The sequence below is a fragment of the Sminthopsis crassicaudata genome, chromosome 3 (genome assembly GCF_048593235.1).
Source record: "Sminthopsis crassicaudata isolate SCR6 chromosome 3, ASM4859323v1, whole genome shotgun sequence".
NCBI lineage: Eukaryota > Metazoa > Chordata > Mammalia > Dasyuromorphia > Dasyuridae > Sminthopsis > Sminthopsis crassicaudata.
Genome location: NC_133619.1, coordinates 519729216 through 519744400, shown reverse-complemented (window position 1 = coordinate 519744400; position 15185 = coordinate 519729216).

Below are 15185 nucleotides of genomic sequence, written 5' to 3'. Positions count from 1 at the left end.
TCTGCTGAGAGAAGGAGCTAGCTCTGGCAGCCTTCCAGGGCCCCAGCCTTCCCACAGGACACACAACTGCAAATAGGTGCAGGGCCAGGGGGAGAGAATAAAAATATGGGAGTAGGGTTAGAGTGTTGGCTGATCCAACTGCAATAACTAATGGAACAAGCATCAGGTCATCATTGTTCAGTCGTTTTAATGACAAGCTACATCTATTTTTGAAGTTGCTTCTTCAAGTGGAGTGTGTGAGTGTGTGATAGTTTGAAACGCAGTCTACGGTTGGCATAGTTCCTGATTTTTTTAAGTCATCTTTTCTTCCTAATTGGAAGTCTCTATTTTTGTCACAACACAGACAGGATTCATTCTACAAGTGGCTTCCTGTGTCTTTCCTCTAGCTGACCATGTGCTTCAGGGATAGAAGCTTAGGGAGCACAGGATCTAGCTTGGGAGTGGGGAGGCTGGGATGGAGAATTTGGGGAATTCTGGCAGAAGCTCAGAACAAGTATGGGAAGGGATTTTTAAAAATTGTTTAGGCAAGAAAGACAAGACTGGAATTTTGCTTTTTGCAAGACAATCCCCAGAAGGGATTAGCTGGAGTGTCTAGATTTTTATTTTTGTATTGCTTATGTTTCCCTGAATTTGTTTAGCTGAAAGGCATCTAGCCCTCTCTGCTCTTTAATTCAATTAAGCAATTGTGGGGAAAAGTTTAGACTGGAATCCCAACTCTGTGCTTATCTGTTTAATCACAGTCAAATCTCATCACTGGTCATCCCTCAGTTTCCTTATCTGCAGAACTTAATGGCTTCTAAGATTATTTTAGCTCTAAATCCTCTGATTTTAAATATTTATTGAATACTTTTTTTATACATAGCACTGATTTAGGATAAAGGTCATTGGGATTCAAATAGACCTACTTGACTATGTCTTAAACGAAATCACTGGCTCTCACAGATAGGCCAATATTGGGCTACAACCCAAAATTCAGTTGATTTTGGGTTCTATTGGCTTAGAGTGAATGTAAATAGCAATTGTTTCTATTTTGGCCAGAAACTCTCCCATATTTTTTTTTTTTTTTAACTAGATAAAAGAGGCCATTTTTGGGGTCTCATTTCTTACCTAGCCTTAATCATTGAATGGCTGAGTTCTGGGAAAGATCTTAACTTAAAAAGACCAAGGTCCCTTATCCTTCTTTCTTTTCTTTCTTTCTTCCTTCCTTCCTTCCTTCCTGGTCTTTCTCTTTCACATTTTTTTTTTTTTTTGTTTTGTTTTGTTTTGTTTTGTTTTTGGACTAGCTAAAACTTTGCCTCAATTCTTATCTAGCCTTTCCCATTGAATAGGTTGGACCTTAGTCAAACTGAGACCTGTTAAAAACCTTAGCTTTAAAAGACCAAGGACTTCCACTTCATCCAGAGCCATCTCGAGTCTTTATATCTATATGATTTCACTGGACCTAAATGGCTCTGGGGGAGAAAGTGAGGCTGGTGACTCTGCCCAGCCCTCCCTTGCTTAAATCCAACTCATTTGCACATCATGGCATCACCTTCCTGATGTGATGTCATGATCTTCTTCAAGAAGGAAGGACAAACAACAATGACTTAGGCACTATAAGAGATGTCAGTCAAATAGCATTTAATAAGCACTTACCATGTGCTAGTCACTGTTCTAAATGCTGGAATTACATACAAAGGTGAAAAACCAGCCTCTGCTCTCAAGCTCACAGTCTAATAGGGGTGATGACATACAATTATGTGCAAACAACATATACAGGATAAATTGAGGATAGTCCTAGAAGGAAGGCACATAGATTTTTTAAAATTTTTTTTTTTTACTTACATGTTAAAACAATTAAAACAAATTTTTTTAAAGTTTTGAGTTCCAAACTTTATCCCTCCCTTCTTCTCCCACTCATGTATCTATATGTATAACAAGTATACGTGTATTTTAATAGATATGAGATTTCATTTTTATTGATGCTATACTCCTTTCCAGGGTGTGTATTGAAATTTGTCCACATTTTTTCCTCCTATTGGATACATGAAACAAGAATCTCCAGCACTTTAAAGTTTTTTTTCCCATGATAATGTGATAAGTTAGCTAGTATCACTGCTTTTCAAGTGAGGAGACATGCTTAGAAAGATCAAGTGATTTGTTCACAGTCACATAGTCAGCTGGTGTCAGAATTCACACCCAGGTCCCCATGTCTAGCACTCTTTCCATTTCATAGATGAGCAGTTGAGGTTAGGAGAAATTAAATTACTTGTGAGCTTGATAAAATTCTAGAATGGATTATTAAAAGGAAATGGTGATGACAGAGAAATATCATGACTTCCTCAAAAGCAGATCCTGTCCTTGAAATCACTAAGAATGAGAGAAATGCAAATTAAAGCAGCTTTCAGGTTCTACTTCACACATAACTGATTGATAAAGATGATGGAAAGAAAAATGACAATTTTTGTTATAGGGGCTTCAGGATGACAGGCACCCTAGCTGTGGAGCTATAAACTGATCCAGTCATTCTGCAAAGATATTTGGAATTATGCCTAAAATGTTATTAAATTCTGTGTTCCCTCTGACCTGTTAATACCCTTACTAAGCCTATATCCAAAAAAGACTACAGGAAGAATCTATAATTACAAAAATATTTATAGTAACTCTTTTTTTTGTAGTAGCAAAGATTCAAAAACCAAGAAAGGCCGTGTTGAAAATATTGTGGAAGGTAATGGAATATTATTGTTCCATAAGAAATCATGAAAGGAACAATTTTCGGGAAACCTGGAAAGACTTTTATGAACTGATGAGAATGAAATGAATAAAACCCAGGAGAACAATTTAGACAGTGATAAAATTTAAAGAAAACAATTTTGAAAAACTCAAAAATTCTAATTAAAGCAAATCAACCATGGTTTCAGAGGACAAATGAAGAAGTCTACTACCTTTTGACAAAGAATGATGAACTCAAAGGGCAGAATTAGCCATACTTCTTTTTTTTTTTTTTTTTTTTTTTTTTTTGACAATTGGACTGTATAGTCATATTTTGTTTTACTATGCTCATTTAACAGTAGCTTCCCTGGCCTTACTCATGGTTCTCTGATATCTTTAAGAGTACTGGAAATATTTAGACTTGTTGCTGGGGATTTCATAGTTTAGTGCAGTTCCTATATAGCACAGTCTTGAATTCAAGTTCAAAACACTGCTTTAAGGTTGAGTCTTAGTGAGCAATTATAATTCCAGAATACAAATGATGAAGGTCACCAATCTCATGATAAAGAAGTTTTTAAAAAAGTATTTTATTTTTTTCATAATTTCATGTAAAGATAATTTTAACATTCATCAAAAAAATTTGAGTGAGTTCTAAATTCTCTTCCTCCCTTCTCTCTTCTCTCCCTGAGATGGTAAGCAATTTGATTTAGGTCATATATGTGCAATCATGCAAAACATTTCCATATTAGTTATATTATGAAAGAAAACAGGAACCAAAAGAAAACCCCCCAACAAAAAACAAATCACACAAAAGAAATATAATAAGGTAAAGAATAAAAAGCTTCAATCTGCATTAATATTCCATCAGTTTTTTCTTTGGAGGTGAAAGGCATTTTTCATCATAAATCCTTTGGAATTTTATTGGATCTTTGTAAGTCATTCACAGTTGATCATTGTACAATATTGTACACTACGTCACTATGTACAATGTTTTCCTGGTTGATAGAGATTAATATGTATGTGTAGTCAGACAGCCTATATATGAGATTTTTTTTTCATTTGATTATATTTATCTGATGCAATGGGATTTGTTTTTGTTTTTGTTTTTGTGGAAAGGGAAAGTGGGAATGATAAAAAAAATGCTTGATAATTGGAAAACATTTTAGTGTAAAAATACACAGAAGTAAACTGAAAAAATAAGAGGGAGACATAAACAAGTAGGACAGTTGTGAAAGTAACATATTGAATTATGTGTTTTTTAAAAAGCAAAATGTACAAGAGGGATTCAAATCTTCAAACATAATCCTTTTTCCTGGTTCTATTTCATATATAAAAAAATGTTCTTTCTTTTTTGTGATGTTTATTAAATTGAAAATTAAAAAAAATAAAATTGAAACAATGACAACAAAAAGAAACACGAGTAGGGCTAACATTAAAGCAAAAATGAACAGGTCATAGTAGTTACTATTTCAGAAAAGCTACAGTTATAGTTAATCTATATTTTTGCAGAATCATTTGACAAACATCTCTCATGTTCTTCTGGAGGAAAAGAGAAAGAGATGTGAGCGAGACAATAGTATATAGTTAGGTGGATTTGGAAGTGGTTGGATGGCCAGACAACAAAGAATAGTTGTTAATGGTTCATTAGCATCTTGGAAAGAAGTCTCAGATTAAATGCCCCAGGGGTGTGTGTTTGGATCTTTGCTGTTTAACATTTTTATTAATCACACAGATGGCACAAAGGTATAGATGGCAGGCTTATCAAAATTGCAAAAAAGCTAGGAAGGATGTTGCTAATATATTAGATGACAAAATTGGAATCTGAAAAGATCTTTACATCTAGAACATTAGGAAGAATCTAGTATGATGACATTTTACAGATGTAAATGCAGGCTTATTTTTCAATTGATAAATAATAAAGCGATAAGAATAGTCAGTTTTCAGAGGAAGAAATCTATGAAAAATACTCTGAATCACTAATAATAAGAGAATGAAAATTAAAGCAACTCTGAGGTACTACCTCATACATATCGGATTAAGAAAGATGACAAAAATGGAAAATGACAAATTTTGGAGGGTCTGTAAAAAAACAGGTTTGCTAACACATTGTTTGTTGGTTGAGATGTGAATTGGTCCAACTGTTCTAAAAGGCAGTCTGGAACTCTGTCCAAAAATATATTAAACTGTGCAAACTCATTGACCTAACAACACTGCTACTAGGTTTATAGCTCAAGGAGAAGGAAGGAAGGAAGGAAGGAAGGAAGGAAGGAAGGAAGAAAGGAAGGAAGGAAGGAAGGAAGGAAGAAAGAAAGAAAGAAAGAAAGAAAGAAAGAAAGAAAGAAAGAAAGAAAGAAAGAAAGAAAGAAAGAAAGAAAGAAAGAAAGAAAGAAAGAAAGAAAGAAAGAAAGAAAGAAAGAAAGAAAGGAAGAAAGGAAGAAAGGAAGAAAGGAAGAAAGGAAGGAAGGAAGAAAGGAAGAAAGGAAGGAAGAAAGGAAGGAAGAAAGAAAGGAAGAAAGAAAAAAAGAAAGAAAGAAGGAAAGAAAAAAAGAAAGGAAAGAAAGAAAGAAAGAAAAGAAAGAAAGAAAGAAAGAAAGAAAGGAAAGAAAGAAAGGAAAGAAAGGAAAGAAAGGAAAGAAAGAAAGAAAAGAAAGAAAGAAAAGAAAGAAAGAAAGGAAGGAAAGAAAGAAAAGAAAGAAAGAAAAAGAAAGAAAGGAACACTCATGTAGCAAAATATTTAAAGCAGTTCTTTTTGGGGTAACAAAGTATTAGAAAATGAGGGAGTAGCTATCATTTGGGAATGGCTGAATAAATATGGTATAGGAATGTGATGGAATACTATTATACTGGTAAAAATTGTTGCAGGGGATAGTTTCAGAGAGACCTGGGAAGTCTTTTATGTAGTGACGCAAAATGATGTAAGCACTAGGAGAACAATTTATGCAATAATAATATTGTAAACATAGTTTTGGTAACTCTGCCCAATACAATGACACAAGGGGGAAGAGTTCATTCTCTGCCTCATTTCTTACCTAACCTTAATCACTGATTGGGTAATGTCTCAATCAAACTCAGACCTATTAAAATTTTAGCTTAAAAAGGCCAAGTTTTTCTACTGCATCCAGGGTCATCTCCCTTTGTCCTGATATATATGTCTCGCCACTGGACCAGATGGCTCTAGAGGAGAAAGTGGGGCTGGTGACTTTGCCCAACCTTTTCTCACTTAAATCCAGTTCATTTGCCTGTAACAGCATCACCTCTGTGATGTCATGGTTCTCTTTGAGAACAAAGAACAAACAACAAACAACAATAACAACTTGGAAAATGGCCAAGGAGGAGTTTATTTTACCTGACTATGTGTTTGTAACCATGTGTGAATGTGTGTGTTTGTGTGTATATTTACTTTCTCAATTGGGGGGGCAGGGGAGAAGGGAGATAAGAAAGAGATAGGAGAGAGAGAATTCAGATTTGAAAATAAAATAATTTTTTTTAATATAGTTATACTTTGGTTTCAAAAAATCAGTTTTATAAGGGTAAGATAAGGGAAGTATGATTACATAGCAGTTATCTGAAAAAGATCAAAGAATTTAATAAACTTAAAAACAATAATATAAAATGGTTATCTAAAGAGTCAATGCCATCTTTTTCTTTTTTTTTTTTTGGCTACATTAGAAGACAGTGTCCATGACTAGGGGTCAGTAGTTTCAGGTGTGGTCTGTCCCAGTGTGTTCAATTTTGGCTGCTGTATTTTCTAAAAGACACTGATAACCTACAGAGTATCCAGAGAAGGACAATCAATAAGGAACAGGTGGAAGTCATGAATAATGATTGTTGAAGGAAAGGAGGATGAGGCAACATAGGTGGATGTGATCTTCAGGGACGAAGCCGTCAGACCTAGCCACTAAGGCTCTGGTTCCTGCTTCAACAGTGTTTGGATGGAACAAATCCTTTCCAGAGTCTCTCTGATCTGCTCTCTTCTGCCAGCCAGTCCCCTGGGGAATGACCATCCCAAACCACTTTTCTGTTGCTCTTTCTGGACCAGCCACCTCCTTTATCATAGCCTCTTGCGTCTGGGCTATGAGCTTTACCTTCTAAACTCTCCCAAACTTTTTCCTCAACCCAGAGATTGAGGCATCTGTCAATTATCCAGATGGATCTTCTTCTCCTACTTATCCCTGGGTCTCTCATTCTCCTTGGGATGAAGTAACCCTTTCTTGAGAGTGACACTTTCCCCATGAACTAGTGAAGGAAAATGGTGAGTTCTTTCTGCTGTACCAAAACCAGTCTGAGGGCTTCATTTTCCTTTGGACTGACCAACATGAGAGAGGCAGCAGTCTGGATGTCAAAGGGGTTGTTTGACCCTGTATAAAGACCTGAACCAGGTCTTGCTGGACTCCAACCAAGGGAACTTACATCTTTTATACTGTCTGAAGGGCCATTATGTGAGGGAAAGGTAAAGATACTGAAGAATACTAAAACTGCTGAGCTTAAAACATGACTAGAAGTTATGGTAGCCAGATGTAGGATCTTCCTGATGCCCTAGCTTCATCCCTAATCCTGAAACTAAATTTCAATAGTAAAATAAAAAGCTAAATATGGGCAAACAATGATAAGGAACTAAACAAAGACATACTTTATACTCTATTATGGGAGATGATTACATTTTTTCTCTCTAAACTCTGTCATCAGAAATCATAGAATGAATCTAATTAGAAAAACCTGGGAGTTCTGTCATGATGATCTTAAAATAAGAATGGAAAGGGAGGAGGAAGAGGAATAAACTGGGTGGAAGTGGAGGGGAGAAGGGAGAGGAATGTTGAGGAAAATCATCTCCCATAAGACTGTAATATCTAAATAGGAATCTGTACAAATTAGGAGGAAGGAATTAACATTTAGACATCATTGACCTGGCCAAAGGAGGGAAGTGTACACACATAGTTGCCTAAATAAGTACATTTTACTATAAAGGGAAACAAGGGCAGAGGGAGAAAGGAGAGGGGAGAGAGAACACAAGAGAGATTTGATTAATGGATGGATTTGTTCTGAGCAAAACAAATTCTAGGGATATACAAAATTATTTGTAGCAGCTCTTTGCAGTGGAAAAGAATTGGAAACAGAGAGGAATGACTGAACAAGTTATAATTTGTAAATGTAATGGAAAACTATTGTGCTATAAGAAATGATGAAAAGAATGATTTCATAGAAACCTGGGAAGCCTTGTATGAATTGATACAGAGTGAAGTGAGCAGAACCAGGAGAGCAATTTATGTAATAACAATATTGTGAAGACAAACAACTTTGAAAGACATAGGAACACTAATCAGCATAATAATGAAACATGATTCTAGATGACTCATGATGAAATATGCCACCCACCTCCCCACAGAGAAATGAAGGAATCAGAATTCATAATGGGACTTTTTTTTTTGACATAATCTATTTGGAAATTTGTTTGGCTTGACTATAAAAGTTTAAGATGATTTTTAAAAAACCAATTGGGGAAAAAGAAAAAGATGGTAGATTTTTACTGATTGAAAAAATTTTTTTAAGTTTTTTTTAAAAGTAGCATTGTTCTGTTTGGTCCCCCAAAAATGGAACTAGAAGCAACAGTTGGAATTTAAAAAGAAGTAAAATTTGGCTTAATATAAGGAAAATCTTCCTAACAAATAGAACTATGTCTTGGGAAGAAACTAATTTCCCTTCACTGGAGGTCTTCAAGGAAAGGCATCTGGCTGAGCACTTTTCGAATAAATTTAATTCTGATTTAGGTATGGATTATATTAGATAGTTGCTGAATTCTTAGTTTTGAGATTTTACCATTTTTTGTTGAGCAAGTGATAAAACTAGAAAGACCCATATGTTCAACTATCTGTAAGAACACTGTCACCTGGATAAATCTCAAACTCATTGTGTCCCCAAATGAGTTTTTTATTTTGCTCCTATAAACCTATTCCTTCTTTTAATTTTTTTCCCAGTGGTACTAAAATTCACCTCGTATCCCAGGTTTGAAACCTTGATGTTATATTTATTTATTTTGTTGTGTTATTGTTGTGGCTGAGCCAATTGGAGTTAAGTTACTTGTCCAGGATCACACAGCTAGGAAGTGTTAAGTGTCTGAGGTCAAATTTGAACTCAGGTCCTAACTTCAGGGCTGGTGCTCTATCCACTGCACTACTTTAGTTGCTCCCTTGGTGTTATATTTAATATTGCCATCTCCCTCATCTTTTAAGACCAATTAGTTACCTTAATGATGTAATTCTTTATATCCTTTCGACTTCTGAAATATCTCCTTTATCTACCCCCTCCTCTTCATACTGCTACTATTCCAGTGGGATTTAATACTACCTGCCAGATAATTTGCAATAAGCTCCTAAAACAAGTCTTTCTAGTTTTAATCGCCATATTCTCCCCTCACTACCTTCCAACTAACCTTTCATATGCTGTAAGATTTCTTTATGCATAAAATCAAACAATCGATAAGCATTTATTATATGCCTACTATGTGCCAGGCACTATACTAAGCACCAGGAATGCAAAAGTGGGTAAAGCATAGTTCTTGTCCTTAAGGAGATTACAATCTAAATGGGGAAACAACATAAAAACATATACACAGAAAACTCTATACAGAATAAATAGGAAATAATTAACAGAAGGAAGGCACTAGAATTAAGGGAGATTGGGGAAAGGCTTCCTGTAGGAGGTAGGTGGGTTTTTAGCTGTTACTTAAAGGAAGCCAGGTAGGATAGTAGACAGAGAGGAGGAGGAAGAATGTTCCAAGCTTGGGGGACAGCCAGAAAGAATGCCTGGAGCTGAGAGATGGGGTGTCTCATTTGTGGAACAGCCAGGAAGATAATGTCATTGGATCAAAGAGAACCTGTCAGGGAATAAGGTATAAGAAGACTGGAGAGGTAGGAGGGGGCTAGGTTGTGAAGGGGTTTGAATGCCAAATAGAATATTTTGTATTTGATCCTTGAGGCAATAGAAGCTACAGGAGCTTATTGAGTAGGTGAGAGACATGGTCAGACTTGCACTTTGGGAAAATCACTTTGGTGACTGAATGGATGATGGATTGGATTGGAGAGAGACCTGAGACAGGCAGACCCATAATCAAGTTGTTGCAACAATCCAGGTGTAAGATGATGGGGGTCTGTTTCAGAATGGTGACAGTGTCAGAGGAGAGAAGAGGGAGAATTCAAGAAATGTTGCAAATCCTGGCAACAGCTTAGGTATGGAGGTGGAGCTTGGTGGATGAGAGACTGTTGGGAATCTAGGATGACTCTTAGGTTGTGAGCCTGAGGAACTGGGAAAATCACGTTGCTTTCTAGGGTAATAGAGAAGAAAGGCGTGGGTAAGGATTTGGGGGGAGATAATGAGTTCCATTTTGGACATAATGAGTTGAAAATGTCTATTGGACATCTAGTTTGAGATGTCTGAAAGACAATTGAAGATATAAGACTGGAGGTTGCAGCAGGAAGGATAGATATGAGAATGAGTCATAGTATTCCTTTGCTCAAAATATCCAAATAGTCCCCTATTTTTTATTGTAGAAAAACTGTTACCACTCAAACTTTTTTGCTTGGCATTCAAGGTCCTCCACAATCTAGCCCTATTCCGCATTTACAATTTATGTCAGACTCCTGATCACTATGTGCCCTAGAAAAAAATAGGGTTGTTTTCCCTTCCTGCAAGTTCTGCAACTTCCTCCTTCAGAGTCTTTGCTCACATATACTGCATTTCTGAAATGTCTCTCCAGTTCTCACCAGTTTAATTTCTACTCATCCTTTAAAACACAATTAAAATGGTACCTCCCCAGAGGGCTAAGTAGGACATTGTAAACCAAGGCCAGTAGACAAAAAAGTCCAAAGCTTGAGGGACATCTAGTTAGTACAAGGTCAAGAAATAATGATGGAATTAGCATAGTGATATGTGTGTGTATGTATGTGGATGTGTATGAATATGCTACCTATGTACATGTGTGTATATGTATTGTATTCATATATACATATATATCGGTGTGCACTTATAGATGTGTATCTGTATATCTATGTGTCATGGGCACTAGTAGTATGCACCACATGTATGTATAGATCTATTTGTACATGTATGTACTAGTATGTGCATCTATGTGTACTGAGGAGTGGGGGGTGGAAAAGGAGAGAGGCTTTAGGTGTGAGGAACTGGTTTGTTGAACACAGTGTCCTTACCATGCTTTCCTTTTGTTTATATGCAATTGTGAAACAGCACGTTTAGGAATTTACAACCTATTTGAGGAGATACAAACATATAAAAACTAAATCATATTATAGGAAAAGCCTAAATATATAGTTAATTGCCAAAGAAGAAGTAAGGACAGGACATGGTATGAGTTCATAAAGGAAGAGAGTGCTAAGGGATGAAATGGCCAGAGAATGCTTCATGGAGGAGGTGACAAATGGCATAGAACTTAAAGAAAGGAGAGAACTTTGGCAGAAGAAAAAAGGTGTTGATGTTGGAGCAGAGGGTGTGGGTCTAGAGTACATTCTATAAAGATAGAACAGTGTGAGTAAACACATGATGATCAGAGAGGGCAAAATAGTCCAGTTTGCCTAGAACATAAGGGGAGTAACATGAAATAATATAGGATAGGGAAGTAAGGTAAGCTAGTGCCAGACTGTGGAGAATTTCTGAGTCCGGGATCAAGACAAAGGGTGGGGGCTGAGTGCCATGGAAAGTGTTTAAGTGGTTAGCTCAAAACCCTGTATTAGAAAGATTACTTAGCAATATGAAGTATGTACCATAAAATGGAGGCAAGAAGAGCTATGGGAAGGCTATTATCATAACACTAACAGATGAGGGCAAGAACTGTAGGAATTGGAATAGCAAAGAGATGAAGCATATGAGAATATGTTAGTAGAACTAATAAGACTGCTTGGATGAAGAAGCAGTATAGAATAATTGATAAGGTATTGGATTTAGAGACAGCCAGGTAATGGCTGTCTCAACAATGAGATGATAGTCTGGAATCAGTAAGACTTGAAATTAAATTCAACCTCAGATCCTTATTAGCTGTGTGATCCTGGGCAAACCATTTAACTTGTTTGCCCTCAGTTTCCTCATCTGTAAAAAGGGGATAATAAGAGTACCTACCTCCCAGGGTTGTAGTGAAGATCAAATGGAATAATAATTGTAAAGCTCTTAGCACAGTGTTTGAGAACATAGTAAATACTACATAAATGTTACCTATTATTATTATTAGACTCAGGAAGACCTGAGTTCAAATTCCACCCAGGACACTTACCGTTGCTATAATCTGTTGATGAGTCCCTTAGACTCTGTGCCTTAGTTTCCTCATCTGTAAAAATGAGGAGGGTGGACTCAGTGGCATCTAAGATTCCTTCTAGCTCTAAAATCTAAAATGGATACATGAGATGTGGGAGAGAAGAGTTTCAAAGATGACTACAGTTTCAGAGTTAGTAGAGTGGGAGGATGATGACGCCATCATCAGAGACAGAAAAATTGGAAAAATGATCACGTTGTTTGGGAGATGGAAGTAGTTAAGGAAGCCAATTCTGGAAGTACCATTAAGTTATCAAAGAGCGGGGCTCTCCAATGAAAATATAAGATTAGATCTTTGGGGAAAACTGTTGGATGTCGATATTGACTTGAATATCTGTGTGGTTGGGATAACTGAAGCCATAGAAGAAGATGAGGTGACAGAGAATGTACAGACAGAGAAGAGAAGAGAAGAGGAAGGGAGATGGAGAAGAAGAGAGGAAAGGAGAGAAGAGAGGAGAGGAAAAGAGGGGAGAGGAGGGAACACAAGAGGAAAGCCATTCCATTAGATTGTGAGTTCCTTGAAGACAAAGACAGGCTTTTGCCCCTTTTTATATCCCTAGTGCTTACCAAGTATTTGGTACATAGTAAGTGCTTAATAATGTTTTCTGATTGACAGACAGAAGAAAGGAAAAAAAAGAGAAGAGGGCCTATGACAAGCCTTCGGGGATTCCTATATGGCTATTTTCTTCTCTGAGGAAATTCCATTTTTCAAAAGGCTGTTGCTAGAGACCAGCACATAGCAGCTTCAAACTCTAAAAGAACGAAGGTCACCTTTGGTAAATACTGTACAGGGAGCCCTGTTTTGCTGTTGTTATTGCTGTTGTTCCTGCTGCTGCCTTTGTTGTTATTGCTGTTGTTGTTTGAGTGGAAGAGAAATACATAGGAAATTTGCCTTTAGCATATTGAATCCGAGGCAGGGCAGAACTTCCAAGCAGGTAGCTGAAAATGCATGACTGGAGGGAGTTAGAGAAAGAGGTCAGGGCTGGGGAGATACAGGTCTGGGACTCATGCAACTGGACGTGATTATTGAAACCAAGTGCAAATGAGTCCTCTGAGAGAGAGAGAATGAACAGAAAAGAGTAGAGGCAGTCTTTGTCAGGAGCTTGGGACGCTGTGGGACTGACACGGGGAGGAAGATGTCAACATTGCCTTACTCAGGACCATTTCCTTCCCTACTTGGTCACATTGTTACTTTAATTGCAATGGTTGCAATGCTCTGAAGTAATTACAATTCCGTGCTGATACTCTGTTTAGGAGTAACAGGAAGTAACTTCCGGGCTGGTATACACTGTCTTAGCACAGTCATTGAGTGATTTCAATTATGTCACTTTCTATAATCCCATTTGGCCCCTTAGCAGTATCTAGAATATTAATAAATATTTGTTGAATGAATGAGTGATTCAATTTCTGCGATTACAAAGTAGAATAAAAGAGATAGCATTTGTGGTAAAAATGGGCACTGAGAGGGCAAGAGATTAGAAGAGGTTTTTAGAGTAAGAATAGTTATAGTAAGCGAATTTTTGTAAATGGCTTGAAAAGAGGAAGTAAAAGTATACAGATAAAAGTATACAGATTGTCGCAAAAAAGGTTTACAAGTGCACTAAGACTTTTGGGACACCCTGTATCTTTTAGGGCATGTAAGTCATAGATAAGACTTGATTTTGAGTGACATCTTCTATCTTCTTCCCCACTCCCCACCCTCCACCCCCCAGAACACAATGAGAAAAGATGAAAAATTACATTACAATTAATTTCTTTCTAGTATATTTTTTCTGAATGTTGGGTATCTGAACTCCTTCCTGTTCTGGGCTTAGTGGAACACTGCATGACCTGACTGCATGGCATACTAGAAAGAATACTGTGTTTAGAGACAGAAGTCCTGGGGACTTTTAAAATAGAAGACAACACTTGCAAACATTCCTTGATACAAAATGGTATAACACAAGACAAGTGGATAGAGAGAGATACAAAATGCTGTAGGAACCCAGAGGAGGGAGAGATCAATTCTGATAGAATGAGCAAAGAAAGCATCATAGAGGAGATTTTATTTGGATCTTGAAGGATGAATAAGATTGTGTTGAAAAAAGGGCATTCCAGGTGGAAGGAATAGTGTGAACCAAAGGTACAGAGGCAGGAAAGCATGGGATATGAGCAGTTTGGATAGAATATATAATACATGAGGGGTCATTGTGTGATACAGGGCTAAAATATATTGGTACCAGACTATAATGAGTCTGGAATACCACATTAAGTAATTTAGACATTATGAGGCAGGCAATGGGGAATCATGGAAATTTTTTGAGCAAAGGAGTGATATGATGAATACTGTATATAAGGAAAATTAATTTAGTAGTGCAGTACAGTATAAGTTAGAATAGGAAGAAACTGGTTAGAAGGAGAAAGTTATTACAAAGCCCAGGAAAGAAGTAATTAGTGCTTGGAGTGATAGCATTGGGAAGGGAAAAATGCAGGGTGAGGGGAGTTACTAATTTGAGAAATTTGGGATGGTAGAATGATTAGGAGTTGGAAAGGGATTATAAATAGCATGATGGTATAGGGAGAAAGCAGGCTTTAGCATCAGATAGGTTCAAATCTCACCTCTGCTTCTTTTGAACTTGCTTTGTACAAGTCCCTTCATTTCCCTGGGTATTTTCTCATCTAAAAAATGAAAGATTGGGACTATGACTTTGAAGTTCTCTTCTGGTGCTAAAATCCTATAATCCTGTGAATGTAGTGGGTGAGGAAGAGGGAGGAATCAACAATGACTGAGATGATGAGCAGGAGTGACTCATAAAATGGGGAATATAGTGAACAGCAAACAAGGGGAACAGAAACCAATAAGGAGAGCAGGTTTTGGGGGGGAAGATGATAAATTCTGATTTAGACATATTGAGTTGATATCCTACAGCATTAGCACTGGGTCCTGGTTCCATATGGTATCTATAGCTGATTTAACAGATAATTTCTGCTCCATCCCAGTACTCAAATTTATACTTCCTGTTTGTTCCGCCCCTTTCAGACCTCCTCCTTTCTGGCTCAATCCTGCATAAAACTTTCTTCTCTGAATACATTAATAGCACATCTGTCATTTCTCATGCTCTCTTGTCATTGCTGGGTTGCACAGATGAATAAATGGTCACTACTCACAGGGCCCCCCATTACACTTTGAATTTTGCTGGCTC